At 42.0% G+C, this 15,058-nt stretch overlaps 1 protein-coding gene across 3 annotated transcripts in view; it reads left to right on the top strand.

Moving 5' to 3' along the window:
* Window positions 1-15,058, top strand: part of plagl2 (pleiomorphic adenoma gene-like 2) — a 177,871-nt gene that overhangs the window by 122,548 nt on the left and 40,265 nt on the right. The gene's annotated exons all lie outside the window — the stretch shown is intronic.

The raw sequence follows: 15,058 nt of genomic DNA, 5'->3' as shown, positions 1-15,058 counted from the left end.
CTTATACAATTGCAGCATAACATCCCTAGTCTTAAACTCCATCCCTCTAGCAATGAAGGACAAAATTCCATTTGCCTTCTTAATCACCTGTTGCACCTGTAAACCAACCTTTTGCGATTCATGCACTAGCACACCCAGGTCTCTCTGCACAGCAGCATGTTTTAATATTTTATCATTTAAATAATCCCTTTTGCTGTCATTCCTACCAAAATGGATAACCTCACATTTGTCATCATTGTATTCCATCTGCCAGACCCTAGCCCATTCACTTAGCCTATCCAAATCCCTCTGCAGACTTCCAGTATCCTCTGCACTTTTTACTTTACCACTCATCTTAGTGTCGTCTGCAAACTTGGACAAATTGCCCTTGCTCCCCAACTCCAAATCACCTATGTAAATTGTGAAAAATTGTGGGCCCAACACTGATCCCAGAAGGACACCACTAGCTACTGATTGCCAACCAGAGAAACACCCATTAATCCCCACTCTTTGCTTTCTATTAATTAACCAATCCTCTACCCATGCTACTACTTTCCCCTTAATGCCATGCATCTTTATCTTATGCAGCAACCTTTTGTGTGGCACCTTGTCAAAGGCTTTCTGGAAATCCAGATATACCACATCCATTGGCTCCCCGCTATCTACCGCACTGGTAATATCCTCAAAAAATTCCACTAAATTAGTTAGGCATGACCTGCCCTTTATGAACCCATGCTGCGTCTGCCCAATTGGACAATTTCCATCCAGATGCCTCGCTATTTCTTCCTTGATGATAGATTCCAGCATCTTCCCTATTACCGAAGTTAGGCTCACTGGCCTATAATTACCCGCTTTCTGCCTATCTCTTTTTTTTAAACAGTGGTGTCATGTTTGCTAATTTCCAATCTGCCGGGACCACCCCAGAGTCTAGTGAATTTTGGTTAATTATCACTAGTGCATTTGCAATTTCCCTAGCCATCTCTTTTAGCACTCTGGAATGCATTCCATCAGGGCCAGGAGACTTGTCTACCTTTAGCGCCATTAGCTTGCCCATCACTACTTCCTTAGTGATAACAATCCTCTCAAGGTCCTCACTTGTCATAGCCCCATTTCCATCAGTCACTGGCATGTTATTTGTGTCTTCCACGGTGAAGACCAACCCAAAAAAACTGTTCAGTTCCTCAGCTATTTCCTCATCTCCCATTATTAAATCTCCCTTCTCATCCTCTAAAGGACCAATATGTACCTTAGCCACTCTTTTTTGTTTTATATATTTGTAGAAACTTTTACTATCTGTTTTTATATTCTGAGCAAGTTTACTCTCATAATCTATCTTACTCTTCTTTATAGCTTTTTTAGTAGTTTTCTGTTGCCCCCTAAAGATTTCCCAGTCCTCTAGTCTCCCACTAATCTTTGCTACTTTGTATGCTTTTTCCTTCAATTTGATTCTCTCCCTTATTTCCTTAGATATCCACGGTCGATTTTCCCTCCTTCCACCGTCCTTCCTTTTTGTTGGTATAAACCTTTGCTGAGCACTGTGAAAAATCGCTTGGAAGGTTCTCCACTGTTCCTCAACTGTTTCACCATAAAATCTTTGCTCCCAGTTTACCTTAGCTAGTTCTTCTCTCATCCCATTGTAATCTCCTTTGTTTAAGCACAAAACACTAGTGTATGATTTTACCTTCTCACCCTCCATCTGTATTTTAAATTCCACCATATTGTGATCGCTCCTTCCGAGAGGATCCCTAACTATGAGATCCTGAATCAATCCTGTCTCATTATACAGGACCAGATCTAGGACCGCTTGTTCCCTCGTAGGTTCCATTACATACTGTTCTAGGAAACTATCGCGGATACATTCTATAAACTCCTCCTCAAGGCTGCCTTGACCGACCTGGTTAAACCAATAGACATGTAGATTAAAATCCCCCATGATAGCTGCTGTACCATTTCTACATGTATCAGTTATTTCTTTGTTTATTGCCTGCGCCACCATAATGTTACTATTTGGTGGCCTATAGACTACTCCTATCAGTGACATTTTCGCCTTACTATTCCTGATTTCCACCCAAATGGATTCAACCTTATCCTCCATAGCACCGATGTCATCCCTTACTATTGCCCGGATGTCATCCTTAATTAACAGAGCTACACCACCTCCTTACCATGCACTCTGTCCTTCCGAATATTGAAAATTGCAAGCAATCAATGTGCTCGTGGCAATAACCTGCATTTATATAGTGGATATAATGCAAAATGAAGTCCTGTGGTAGTTTGTATTTGGAAATTGACAGGGACGTTTGCACAGAGCCAAGGAGGGAGTGAGTAGGATGGCTGAAGGGATGATGGAAACGATTTTGAGGAGATTTTTAAAAGGAGGATAGCGAAGTAGAGACGGAGTGCTTTACGAAGGAGTTTCAGAAAGTAGAGTCATGGAGGCTGCCAGTTTTGCTATCGAGACTTGAGTCAAAAGGCAACAAGTAAAAGTGGTGTGTTTATTAAAATTGGGAGAGTAGCAATTTACAATGAATCCCTACCGTGCAGAAGGAGGCCATTTGGCCCATTGATAATGCACCTACCTTCCAAAAGAGCATCCTACCTAGCTCTACTTGCCTACCCCGCCCTATCCCAATAACTTCATCTGCACTTCTCTAGACACTAAGGCAATTTATCATTGCCAATCCACATAACCTGCATATCTTTGGGTTGTGGGAGGAACCCGACCACCCAGAGGAAATCCACGCAGACATGGGACGAAGGGGCAAACTCACAGTCACGCACGGCCGGAATTGAACCCGGGACCGTGGCACTGTGAGGCAGCAGTGCTAACCACTGTTCCACCGTGCTCCCCATTTAGAATTTAGGAATACACAACAATCTTTCTGGCCTAGCTGGACAGATGACAAAGAAACGACAATTTAAAATCAACACAACTATTTTCAATTTAAACTGAGTGGGTGTAATATGATATTGGGGCTCTGTTTTTACCTCCAACTTCTTGGATTGCTTTTAAGTTTTTCTTGCAAATTAAGTGTCAATGCCTCTGGGTTCAAAGGCTGTGGAACTAAGCCTGTAGTATTTGAGCATTGGATAAGAGCACAGATAAGACCATTTGGTTCACCTTGGCTAGTACTACAATGCAGAACTGGTGCAAAGTTATGTCGTTGGATTCGCTGTCTTCCAGATGGGATGTTTTAATGATGCACTGTCCCAATGTCTGTAAAAGATCCAATGACATTATTTAAAGAGCAGGGAATTGTTTCACTTTCAAGTGTATCTGCCGAACAACAATAGGAACTACACAATAAAAATAATTGATTGGTTGTGAAACACTTACTGAGTACATGATAAGATGCTTCATAAATGTCATTTATTTCCCCTTCCTCAAGGTTTAACTTTACCAGTGTATAGAACAGAGCATTTCTTGATGAGGTTTTGATGATTCTGCAGAGCAATCCGAGTTCTAATTTATTGTATTCAATTTGAACCTTTATTTTTACATATAACATCTGGGCTGGCACTTCCATGTATGAGGCTTCTGAGCCCACAAGACTTGGGACGCTGAGGCACCACTTCCTTATCATTTTTAGATTTCATGTGGGTGAAATGGAAATGTGAAATAGGTGAACATCTAGAATTCATGGGGACGAAGTTTAATATACCCAAAAGTGCAGTTTGATATTAGTGCAGAGGATGTGAGTGCTGAATGTAGGAGATTTTGTTTCTAACCAAGTCTACAAGCCCTCCAATTTACCTTCGAATTTTACAGTTTATTTGATACACTTTCTAAAGTTAGATGCCTACTGCAATCCTGTCTAAATAAAAAAAAAACACGGGTAAAATTATAGATATTATATTTGAAAATAAATGTATCTATTTCATTGTAATTCTAATTCCAGATAAATTGTGAATGAAGCCTTCTACATGCACCGACAATAATTCCATTAGTGCATGTCCCAGTCCCAAAGCAAGATGATTGCACTGTTGCATGTGTCCTTGTTGTGGCAGCCCAGAAGCAGGTGGGAGATTATTGAGATTGAGTGTGCTGGCCGAACAGTTTTTATTTTTAAGAAGCTTTAGGTTGGGGTAAGGGCGAATCATTATTGTCGAAACACAATCTTGGAATAGGGTAATCTTTCCTTGTCTCTCTCTCCGAGCCTATGCATTTCAAATATATGATTTTGAAAGCATGGAACAGAAGGCTTTAAATTGCTGTTTAATAATGAGCACTTGCACATCATTCCCCGTGTTTTAATGGAGGCATTGACACTTTTTTAAAATAAGCTAATTAAAACAAATGTCTTACAATTCATTAAAAGCTCGACCAGTGTTTTTGCCAGCAGCAATTTCTAGTTTACATAGCTATCTTGGCACTTTACGTTTACTGGAAATAAACACCATTACGTGCTGTAATAACATCCCACGGTACCCCACAGAAGAGTAATCCAACAAATATTGACACCAAGCCCAAAAAGCAGATATTCAGAGGGTGACTAAAAGCTTGGTCAGATGTGGATTTTAAGGAGGATTTTACAAGGTGGTGGGGGGGCGGGGGGAGGGGAGGGGAATGGAAAGTGTGGTGGAGAGGTTGAGAGAGGGGGTTCTTAATATTCTTCATAAAATTTCATATTTTTGGGACTGGCGTAATGACCAACATGGGTATGTCACATTTAGTTTATTTTTGAACAATTGCTGTACTCTTCTGCTCAGTCATTTCAATCGGTAATAAAAGTCAACCAAATGGAGATTTTCTTCCACAAAGAAAGCTAATGAATGTACAGATGTCTTCCAGTTTTATCACTCCTGTAAGTAATAAATATTGGTGTTTTGGTGGGATTTGAACGTTATCTGGGTGGCAAGACTAATAACATAATACCACCCCTGATATCACTTCTAGTTGACTCTCTGTCATATCTTTTCGAAGGCTCGAAAAGACTATTTTCCCCGGTCTAACTTGTAACTTAATCCTGTGGCGTAATTGATTATCTGGGATTCTCATACTCATCCTTACAGGTTAAAGTCTTTCCAACTGAGGTACTTCTGTATCATCAAAAGGAGCAGAAAATAATACACGGTTATTTTGCTTCCACTCAATCTATTTTTTGTTCTACTAACCACGTAGCCCGGTCATTGACCAAGCTTGTTGATTCTCAAAAAATCCATTGCTGTCCTCCAGATAAATCTGCTTGTTTCTGACAGCTTTGAGTCGCATCTTCCCACTGATACGATTTGGCTGTTAGAATCGCTGTTGAAAAATGGCGTTGACGTATTTTCTAGAATTAGCTGTTCTAATTCATGAAAGATTGTATTGGGTATCCAAATCGGAACTGCTTTGATTGAATAAAGTCTTTATGTAGCCAAGTTATGAAACAGTTCTATATGAAGGAAGGGTAATAAATGTTTGGAGTGAGAGGCACGATGGCACAGTGGTTAGCACTGATGCATCACGGCGCCGAGGAACCCAGGTTCGATCCCGGCCCCGGGTCACTAGCCGTGTGGAGTTTGCACATTCTTCCCATGTCTGCATGGGTTTCACCCCTACAATCCAAAAAGATGTGCAGGCTAGATGAATTGGCCACGCTAAAATTGCCCCTTAATTGGAAAAAAAACGATTGGGTACTTTAAATTTATATTCAAAAAATAAATTAAAATAAAATAAATGTTCGGAACACTAAAATCGGCAGTTGACACAAGTTCAGTTGTCAATTTTTAAATCTGAGCTTGAGATATTTTTCTTGTCCCGAGGTACTAAGAGATACGGGTAAAGGGGGGCAAATAGTTGGATTATAGATGAACGACAATGTATTGAATTGTGGCAGAACAGCTCACGGGGCTAAACTCTTGTTCCTATATTCATAGGTGCTAGCAAGGAGGGAGGTGGTAACACATTGGCATTGTCACTGGCCTAATGATCTAGGGACCCAGGATAACACTCTGGGGATACAGGTTTGAACTCCACCATGGCAGATGGTGAAATTTAAATTCAATAAAAATTGAGTGAATTAGAAGTCTAATGATAACCATGAAACCATGGTCGATTGTCATTAAAACCTATTCACCATTGTCCTTCAGGGAAGGAAATCTTGCCACCCTTACCTAGTCTGGACTATACATGACAGCTATGTGACTGACTTTTAAAATTCCCTCTGCCATGGCCCAGCAAGCCAATTCAAAGGCAACTGGGGATGGGCAATTAATGTTGGCCCAGCCAATGATTCCCACATCCCGTGAATGATTTCATTAAAAAAAATGTAAAGATGTATTAAAGAAAAAGAGAAATCTGATTCCAGGCAAAAATTCGATGATCTGAGGAATTCATTGGAATCTCCTTATGGATTTCTGAGACTTGGAGACCCTAGATTCAAAAGCTCCTAGGGCTCCAGAATTCCAAGTGAACAAATGCTTTTCGTGCTTCTCCCTTACCGATGCAATAAAGTGATGCCCATTGTCAAAATACAAAATCTACATTATGATGAAAGCATATCCGTATTGGAGCTGAAAGAGTAACTAATAAGGACAGCTTTCTTCTGAAGAAACTGCATGTTCTCCTTCCTGTCACGTTAAAGCAGTGTTATCCAATACATTCACCAGCAGCCGCATGTTACTAATTGGAAATCCAGATGTCACGAACTATGTTTCTCATTAGCAAACAAAAAATGAGGTGTGAACGCTGTTTGGACATGTGATCTTATATTTGCATGACATATACTTGCCTTTCTAGTGTTGACTGGTCAAATGGAAATACAACATTGTATTTTTTGATCATTGTGATTGCTTTGCTTCTTTACTTACTGAGCAGCAGTAGATTTTTCAGTGAACATACACAACAAACTACATTTACTTGTGCTATATGAGCGAAGATGGTTATGTTTGAAAATATCTCCTTTAACTTGAGGGAAAGGTGAATATAAGAACCCCTGCCTTGAGTCAGGCAGCTGTCATCTGGTAGTCATAGGGACTGAAAATCATGTGACGGTTTTCACACTAGCACAGAAATAGGGGCCACTGTGTTTTGAACAAAGAGAGAAAGAGAAAAGCAGCTGCTGCTGCAAAGAACAGGAAAAGACTGATTTCGTATTCGCAACCAAGCAGAGTGCTGGGGAGAGCTGGTTTTCTGAACAAGGAGTTGCTGATGTGGACTTTGCTGGTGAAAGTCAGTTCTGGAATACTCCAGCTGAGTGGAACAATTTTCAAAGGACACTGGAAGACTCAAACTGGCATGGCCAGGAGAAGTGAGCCTGCTGGAAAACTGGGAATGACTTGAACTTAACCTTCTTTTGCCACACATCTGCCACAAGTGTGGTTCATAGAAAAGGAGGTGTTAGAAAATATCTCAATTGAGCTAATTAGTTAATGGGGAATACATTTTCTTTGGTTTGGTTTATTACCTGTCAAGTAATGTTTGATTTATATTGATTCCAGTTTGTTACAGTAAAAGTCTTAAAACATGAAACCGTGTCTATGCCGATTATTTTTGTCGTCCACTGGAAAATGCTTCTCTTTTAAAAAGTTATTGGTATCTATGGGGACCATGACAGCTTTAGGGCATGATCTGACAGCCGCATCGCACCCAAGTCAGGATGTAACACGACCAGTAAATCTCACAAGAGGCCTCTCAAGAGATTTACCCGGCTCGCCATACCTCGTGAGGTCTCACGGGATCTCGCGAGAAGTTCTGATCTGGATCCTGCCCACAATGGATGGGGCCATTGTTAGGCACACTTAAATATGTCTCCACCAGAGCTAGCTAGCCTCGAGACTCTAACGGCTTCGCTGAGGAGACCCCAGCGTACTGCCATTTAGCACTGGTCTCCACAAACTGGAATGAGGTGGAATGGCTAGAATCTCAGCTGACGGAGCCCCCGGGTTGTCTTCTCTGGGCAGTGTGGTACCCTGGCACTGCAAATGCCACCTGGGAACCTTGGCACTACCAGCCCTGGCACCCTGACAGTGGCAGCTTGGGTGCCAGGCTGGCAGTGCCAAGGTGACATTTTGACCATGCTGACGAATGGGCCTAGGGGTGCTCTGCCCTTAAGAGGTGCGGTACGGGAGGCCTGAGGACCACCCAACAGGTAAGTTTGGGGGGGGGGGTCTTGGGGGATCGAGAGATCTGGGCGCCATTTTAAAATGAAGGTATGTGCAGCCTAGGTGGGGCCTTTCTCACTGAGGCCCAAAAAATAACAAGAGTCCCTTTCGATAATGGTGTTGTTCCCGCCGCTCGAGGCGCTGGGAAATGCCCCGCTAAACTTGTCCATAACAGGTCTCTTTTCATTAAATAAGGAAACATGAGCCCTTAACTAAACACTATATTCCCCTAGACCATAGTAGTTTCTAATGGATACAGCCTGTTTCTGACAGACGTACATTTGTTCCCCCCACATGCTTTTGGGAATTAGGTGATGCTGATCGCAATTCATTTATTGCCCATCTCCTGGCATCAGTAGAGGCTAGTTAGTGTTCTCCTTGATTCCTTGTTACCATTGCAACTGCATCTAAATGATGCCTACTTCATAATGTAAGTGCATTAAATTGGCTTGTAACGCCTTGTGATACATTTCACACGATACGCTCACGAATAATGTTCTGTCTGCAGCCCCTTAATAACAGTGAGCCTTTCGTGAGGTGAGGGACTGCATCCACTGCTTCAATTAGTAATTTATTTGAAGAATAAGATGCCTTTGCTTCACAAGCTCCTGCATTGAATCATGTGTTAGCCTGTTTATTATGTCCATGCTATTATTTATTTCTGAATGAAATATATACCCATTATACTAATTCAGAAATGGGGCTCACCCCCACAACCCAAAGATGTGCAGGCTTGGTGGATTTGCTATGCTAAAATGCCCCTTAATTGGAAAAAATAATAATTTGGTACATAGAAATTTATATTTAAGAAAAACAACAAAATATTCAGCAATGTTTTAGAATGATTGCACAAACCTTAAGTTGGAAACTTAGAATACAATTTCCAAAGAATTTCATGTATGCACACCAGTTGTTACAAATGTGAGAAATTGAAGTGTAAGTTGTACATCTGACCTGGTGGATCCTGCTCTGCCATTCGATGAGATCAAGATTCATAATCTGCACTAACTCTACTTTCCTACCTTGTCCCATATCCCTTGCTTTCCTTCGTTTATAAATTCTATAAATCTCTGTCTTGAGTATTGTCATGTGAGAATTTTTATAAATGCGTGTGTATATAAATATCTGTAGTGAGAGTACCTTTAAGAAATGGGTGTTTACTACTGCAGTGATGTCAGAGAATGGGTGGAGCTGGGCTGTCTGTCAGCTTTTTACTTTCGTTTTTGAGCAGGCTGCAGGGTGTGTTTTAGTTTAGTTTTCAGAGCTGGATAGCTGAAGTCACAGCCAGAAGGTGTATGAATCTCTCTCTGTAATCTGAAGACTGTAAATCGATCTTGGTGATTTAAGACTAATAACAGTAGTTACTTTAACCTGATGTGCTTCTGGTAAAATGTGTTTGAAGTCGTATGGATGTTAAAAGGAAAGCTTCAAGGATTCTTAGTGTTGTATTCTTTGGGGGTTGTATTTGAATTAATGGTTGCTAAGATGTTCACTGTATGTTTTAAAAAGGTTAACTTGAGTTCATAGAATAAACATTGTTTAGCTTTTAAAAAATACTTTTCCATTTCTGCTGTACCACACCTGTAAAGTGGGCCGTGTGCTCCCCATACTACAATCTAGTAAAAGTTGTGGGTCAGGTGAACTCCATGATACACTTGGGGGTTCTCTAATCCCTGGCCCATAACAGTTTACTCAATACCTGAGCATCCACAACCCTCTGGAGTAGAAGATTCTAAAAACTCTCAATCCTCTGAATGAAGAAACTGCTTCACCTCGGTCCTGAATGGCTGACCCCTTACTGTGAGACAATGACCCCGAGTTCTGGATTCGCCAGTCAGGGGAAATAATCTCTGCATCTACCCTTTGAAGCCCTCCTGAGAAGTTTTAAAATGTGTTGTTTTATTCTGTGTTCTTGACAACATTTAACAGAGCTGTATTTTAATTTCAAAACCCTACAATAGTGCAATACCTCCAAGGGGAAAGCAGACGTTTCATAGAATTTGCAGTGCAGAAGGAGGCCATTGGGCCCATCGGATCTGCACCAGCTCTTGGAAGGAGCACCCTACCCAAGACCACACCTCCACCCTATCCCCATAACACAGTAACTCCATCCAACACGAAGGGCAATTTTGGACACTAAGGGCAATTTTAGCGTGGCCAATCCACCTAACCTGCACATCTTTGGACTGTGGGAGGAAACCGGAGCACCCGGAGGAAACCCACGCGCACACTGGGAGAACGTGCAGACTCCGCACAGACAGTGACCCAAGCCGGGAATCGAACCTAGGACACTGGAGCTGTGAAGCAATTGTGCTAACCACTATGCTACCGTGCTGCCCAGTAAACCCACTGTAAAAGGAGCTGTTTGCTAAAGAAAATTCTTAAAACGACATGTAGTTTTCTACACAACTGTTTGTCATTTTTATCAATGACCTAGAGGAAGGCGCAGAAGGGTGGGTGAGTAAATTTGCAGACAACACTAAAGTCGGTGGTGTTGTCGTCAGTGTGGAAGGATGTAGCAGGTTACAGAGGGGCATAGATAAGCTGCAGAGCTGGGCTGAGAGGTGGCAAATGGAGTTTAATGTAGAGAAGTGTGAGGTGATTCACTTTGGAAGGAATAACAGGAATGCGGAATATTTGGCTAATGGTAAAGTTCTTGGAAGTGTGGATGAGCAGAGGGATCTAGGTGTCCATGTACATAGATCCCTGAAAGTTGCCACCCAGGTTGATAGGGTTGTGAAGAAGGCCTAAGGGGTGTTGGCCTTTATTGGTAGAGGGATTGAGTTCCGGAATCAGGAGGTCATGTTGCAGCTGTACAAAACTCTGGTACGGCCGCATTTGGAGTATTGCGTACAGTTCTGGTCACCGCATTATAGGAAGGACGTGGAGGCTTTGGAACGGGTGCAGAGGAGATTTACCAGGATGTTGCCTGGTATGGAGGGAAAATCTTATGAGGAAAGGCTGATGGACTTGAGGTTGTTTTCGTTGGAGAGAAGAAGGTTAAGAGGAGACTTAATAGAGGCATACAAAATGATCAGGGGGTTAGATAGGGTGGACAGTGAGAGCCTTCTCCCGCGGATGGAAATGGCTGGCACGAGGGGACATAGCTTTAAACTGAGGGGTAATAGATATAGGACAGAGGTCAGAGGTAGGTTATTTACGCAAAGAGTGGTGAGGCCGTGGAATGCCCTACCTGCAACAGTAGTGAACTCGCCAACATTGAGGGCATTTAAAAGTTTATTGGATAAGCATATGGATGATAATGGCATAGTGTAGGTTAGATGGCTTTTGTTTCGGTGCAACATCGTGGGCCGAAGGGCCTGTAATGCGCTGTATTGTTCTATGTTCTATGTACAACGTGTACGACACAGCTCCAAAAAATGAGATAAGAGAGGCGGAGAGGTGTAGGGAGAGAATTCAGAGCTTTGGACCGAGGCAGCTAAAGGCACAGTTACCAATGGTGGAGCGATTAAAATTGGGGGTACTCTCAAGGCCAGAATGAGATGAGTGCAGGTATCTTGGAGGAGATCACAGAGGTACAAAGTATGAAACCATTGAGGGATTGAAAAACAAAGATAAAAATTTTAAAGTCAAGGTTTTGCTTGATTGGGAGTCAGTGGTTCAGTGAACACCGTGGTGATAGGAGCATCTCTGAGTTAAGACACAGGCAGCAGAGTTTACAGAGGATAGAATGTGGAAGACCAGCCAGGAATGAATTGGAGTGGTCAAATCTAGACATAACAAAAGCATTAATGAGGGTTTCAGCAGCAGATCAGCTCAAGCAGGGACGAAGTTGGGTGATGTTACAGAGGTGGAAATCGATGGTCTTGGTGTTGGTGCAAATATGTGGTGGGAACCTCGTCTTTCGGCCAAATATGACACCCAAGGTTGTGAACAATCTCGTTTAGTCTCGGACAGTGACCAGGAAAGCAATGAAGAGGAATAACTAGGGAACAGAGTTTCCAGTAAGGATTGAAAACAGTGGCTTTAGTCTTCCTAATATTTAATTGGAGGGGATTTCTGCTCATCCAGTATGGGATGTCAGATAAGCAACCTGACAATTTAGCAACATTGAAAGACTCGAGAGATGGTGGTGAGGTGGAGCTGGGTGTTGTCAACGTAAGTGAAAACTAAATGTTCACAGATGTTGTCACCGAAGGACAGCATGCAGATGAGAAATATAGTGTCAAGTACGCAATATCGAAAATATATACATTCTCAATGAGTACAACTACAAATTCTAATGCAAAATGTGTACCTTTATAACGTTTACTCCTGACTGCAAAGATATCACTAAATCTGTTAGGAAGACCACAACTTTCAGGGGCGGAACGGTAGCACAGTGGTTAGCACCATTCCTTCACAGCGCCAAGGACCCAGGGTTCGATTCCCGGCTTGGGTCACTGTCTGTGAGGAGTTTGCACGTTCTCCCCGTGTCTGCGTGGGTTCCCTCCAGCTGCTCCGGTTTCCTCCACAAAATCCCGAAAGACGTCCTTGTCAGGTGAATTGGACATTCTGAATTCTCCCTCAGTGTACCCGAACAGGCGCTGGAGTGTGGCGACCAGGGGATTTTCACAGTAACTTCATTGCATTGTTAATGTAAGCCGATTGTGACACTAATAAATATTATTATTATTTTTGTAGCTTTCTTTTAAAATATGTAAAGACATTGCAATGTCTGGACACTTAATGCTGTTTTTTAAATGAAGGGTCATAAGTTCACCTTTTGACTGGGAGCAACCCTACCTTTTCCTAAGTAATCATCTGACCAGCATTGAGCAGGGAGATCTGTTTGTTTTGAGCTGCAATCACTTTTTAATTGATAGGGGGAAAAAACTGGTAGCTTGTATTTTACTGGAAAAATCACATGACCAGGACAAGCTTTAAGTTTTGGACCCGTTGTTTTTGAAATGCGTTTTGGGGAATAAACTGAGAAAGAAGGCTGGCCCAACTCACTGTCTCCTCTGCCTTGCCTGAAATTCTGTGTGGTCATCAACCTGAAGCCAGGGAATCCTCATCTGATTTAATTTGTCAGCATTTGGAAACATGGAAAGCTGGGGCAAGAAGGAGAGATCCAGCTCTACATTCTCCTCCACATCAAAGCTTCATTGGTGAGAACCTCCAGACATCTACCAGGTTTTCACATGAGGGAGCTCCAAATCGACAGCATCAAAACCCTGCAAACCTTACTTGTTATTTTGTAATGCCTATCCCCAATGCCTGTTTCTGCAGAAACCCTATCGGATTGTCTTTTGTTTCTGTATGTGTGTGCGTGTGGTGGGGTGTTTTTTTAAAAAAATGATAGATTGTTATACTTCCAGAGCACCATTGTGTGTTAACTGATAAGTTTTGTTTTATAATAAATCAATCATTCTGAATTTATGGAAAGAAGCTTGATAGAGGGGCGGCATGGTGGCACAATGGTTAGCACAGCTGCCTCATGGCGCCAAGGATCTAGGTTCGATCCCAGCCCCGGGTAACTGTCCACTGCCCATTCTTCTCGTGTCTGCGTGGGTCTCCCCCGCGCAACCCAAAGATGTGCAAGGTAGGTGGATTGGCCACGCTAAATTATCCCTTAATAAAACATTTTTTAAAAAGAAGCCTGATTAAGGTCTCTTTATTTTGGGTCTAACAGCAACAAAGGTAAATAATTGGCCATTTTAGGTGCATGAATTAAACTTTTAAACTAATGATGTGACTTGAGGTGTAGTGGGGCTAGATAACTCTTCCCATCCTAGTCCCCCACATCGCATTTAAGGGGTATCTCTATTATGCCTCTCAGAAGTTCCCATGTAAGGGTTTACCAGCAATTGTCCAGAGGTCTAACTTCCTTTGGACAATTGCGCTGTGCTGGGAACTATCCAACAGAAGCAATTTAAATCGCTAACTTCGGATGGTTCTGCCAGTTTAGCCCTAATAGTTACTCTGACAGAGTTAGAGGAGAAAATCACTTCTAAACCCAGAGTAGTTAATTAAACATCCAGACCAGGCCTTGCACGGGGCACACAGACGAGACGAGGGCTCAGGAATCCCAGCGCAGGCAAGTCTTGCCTGGCGAGAGTAACAACCCGCTGGAGATTGCCACTCTGTGGAAGCTACAGGCCATTGATATAACGCAATGTATATGTACCACACAGTTACTACAGTGTAACATTAATGACACACTGCTGTACAACTACAGCATATGTTATGCAAAATACAATTTTAGATGTAAATGTACAAATTATATACAACATCCACTTGCATTTAAATAGCAGCTCTAACATTAAAAATGCCCCAAGGTGTTTCACAGGAACGTTATCCAACAGAATTTGACACTGAGCAACATGAAATATTAGAACTGGTGACCCAAAGGCTTGCTCAAAGAGTTAGGGTTCAAAGAGCGTCTTAAAGGGAGAGGTAGAGAGGTGTATTGAGGGAATTCCAGTGGCTGGGGCCTCGGCAGCTGAAGGCACGGTGCCAATGGTGGAGTGATGAAATGCAGGGTGCTCAAGCGGACGGATACATAGATAAATTACTTGACTAAGAAATTTATGTTTCGATTTGACTTTAATCTTGCACATGTTTAAAGACTGCCTTATACTCCGTGGTTTCCACTACAGTTGAGCCGAGATCTGTAGCGAAATAAATTTTCTTGCAGCTGGATCTACTCAGCCCTTCTCCTACCACCTAGTGGAGACGATGTGCTATTAACAGAAACAGGAAATATATCGCGAGTACTTGGCACAACTTTAGGAAATGTCTTGTTAAGATTTTTTAAAAGAAGCATTAATGCCAAATGTGCCAGTGAAATGCTTTTAAATTTTGGCAAGAAGATAGGAAACATTGTGGTTTGTGTATGAAATTATGAAAAATGAAGTGTGTTTTTAACCATGCTTTACCATTGAAACCAAGTTTAATTTCTTGCAGAAACTATTTTTGGTGTCCCAAAATAATTTTGGCGGCACTTGATCAATATGTTGATTGGTTGTTTTCATGCTTTGACTAAATGATT

The sequence above is a fragment of the Scyliorhinus torazame genome, chromosome 8, assembly GCF_047496885.1.
Source record: "Scyliorhinus torazame isolate Kashiwa2021f chromosome 8, sScyTor2.1, whole genome shotgun sequence".
Taxonomy (NCBI): domain Eukaryota; kingdom Metazoa; phylum Chordata; class Chondrichthyes; order Carcharhiniformes; family Scyliorhinidae; genus Scyliorhinus; species Scyliorhinus torazame.
The sequence above is the reverse complement of the archived record's forward strand: the minus strand, read 5'-3'. Positions and strand labels throughout refer to the sequence as shown.